General features: G+C 42.8%; 1 non-coding gene across 1 annotated transcript; it reads right to left on the bottom strand.

The window, feature by feature from the left end:
• Positions 1–217: 217 nt before the first annotated feature.
• LOC114816773 lies at positions 218–324 on the bottom strand. The gene has a single exon (XR_003764581.1). It is a non-coding gene; the product is annotated as a U6 spliceosomal RNA (small nuclear RNA).
• Positions 325–1,878: the final 1,554 nt, after the last annotated feature.

The raw sequence follows: 1,878 nt of genomic DNA, 5'->3' as shown, positions 1-1,878 counted from the left end.
CTGTTCCAAATGTTTAATTCAATCAGACTATCGATCAATTGTATATATGGAGTGCTTACTGTTTGCAGAACACTTTATTAAGCAATCAGTTAATCAATGAATCAATTCTATTATTGAGGGCTTACTGTTTGCAGAGTGCTCTACTAAGTTCTTAGAAGAGTACAATACAACAGAATTAGCAGATACGTTTCCTACCATAACGAGCTTACAGCCTAGGGAAAATGTGGAATCCTTCGTGAATTTGTATGTCATTCTTGAGCAGGGGCCATGCTAATTTTCTCTGTATCATTTCAATTTCAGCATATGTGCTGCTGAAGCAAGCACAAAGCACTTCTGTGCATACAGTATAATTTTCTCAGCCCACTATGAGCTTATCTCCCTCCTCCACCACCTGTCCCCCTACCACCACCATCTCCTCTGCCTTTTGTCCTAACCACAATACTTTGTTAACAAAATTGAAAGAATCAGGTGAGATCTCCCTTAAATCTTCCCTGTTCCTCTTCAGTCCTTGTTTCCTTTTCTGTCCTTTTCAACTATCACAATATTCCCAGCAGTATTTCAAGGAAAGATCTCTTGCCTCCTCTCAAAATTTACACCTTCCACTTGCGACTCTGACCCTATATGTTCACACTATCCTCCTTTCTAATTCCTCTGTGACTGCCATCTTCAATAGTTCACTTTCCAGTGGTTTCTAACCCACTGCTTTCAAAGATGCTTATGGATCCCCCCTTAAAAAAAACAACTCCATTAACCCACAGCTCCCTCCAGTTTTTGCCCTATCTTCCTCCTATCCTTCCACACCAAACTCCTTAATTGAGTTTTCTATACCTACTGCCTCCTTTTCCTTTCCTCCAATTCTCTCCTTAATCCCCTCGAATTTGGTTTCTGTCCCTTCCCCTCCATGGAGAGAATCCTGTCTAAGGTAACCAATGATTGACCTTCAAATCATATGGCCTCTACTCTCAATCTTAATCCTCCTATTCCTCCTTGATTTATCAGCTCCCTTCGACACTGTGGACCACCTCCAACTCCTAGACATATTATCTAACCTTGACTTCATTGATATGTCATCACCTGGCTTTTCTCCTATCTCTTTGACTAATCCTTCTCAGCCTCTTTTGCAGGTTCCTCTAATGCCTCCCACCCTCCGACACTGGTGTTCCTCAAGGTTCAGTTCTTGGTCTCCTTCTATCTTCCATCTACACCCATTCTCTTGGAGAACTCATTCGTTTCCCATAGCTTCAACTACCATTTGTTTGCATATGATTCCCAAATCTACTTCTCCAGCTCTGACGTCTCTCTTCCCCTGCAGTCTCACATTTCCTTCTGCCTTCAGGAAATCTTTACCCGACGGTCCTGCCAAGACCTCAAATCAAACCTATTCAAAACAGAACTCTTCATCTTCCCACCCAAACCCTGTCCTCCCAATATCTTTCCCATCATTGTAGACAAGACCACTATTCTCCCTATCTCACAGGCCCATAATCTTGGCCTTGTCTTTGATATATCTCTCTCTTACAGCCCACATGTTGAATATGACAATCAATCAATCAACTGTATTCATTGAGTGCTTATTGTGTGCAGAGCTATGTATTTGATTCACCAAATACTGTCAGCTCCACCTTCACAACAGAACTAAAATCTTCCCTTTCAGCTCCATCCAAAGTGCTACTATGCTGATCCAAGGCTATCCTGCCTTGACTATTGCATCAGCCTCCTCGTTGACCTCCCCCACTCCTGTCTCTCCCCACTCCCATCCAGAGGTCACTCTGATGTCTGGATCATTTTTTCTAAAAAATACCAGTCAGTCCATTTCTCTCCTCTCCTCAATAACCCCTAGAGGTTGCCCACCTACCTCCACAACAAACAGACACTCCT

The sequence above is a fragment of the Ornithorhynchus anatinus genome, chromosome 14, assembly GCF_004115215.2.
Source record: "Ornithorhynchus anatinus isolate Pmale09 chromosome 14, mOrnAna1.pri.v4, whole genome shotgun sequence".
Lineage (NCBI taxonomy): Eukaryota > Metazoa > Chordata > Mammalia > Monotremata > Ornithorhynchidae > Ornithorhynchus > Ornithorhynchus anatinus.
The sequence above is the reverse complement of the archived record's forward strand: the minus strand, read 5'-3'. Positions and strand labels throughout refer to the sequence as shown.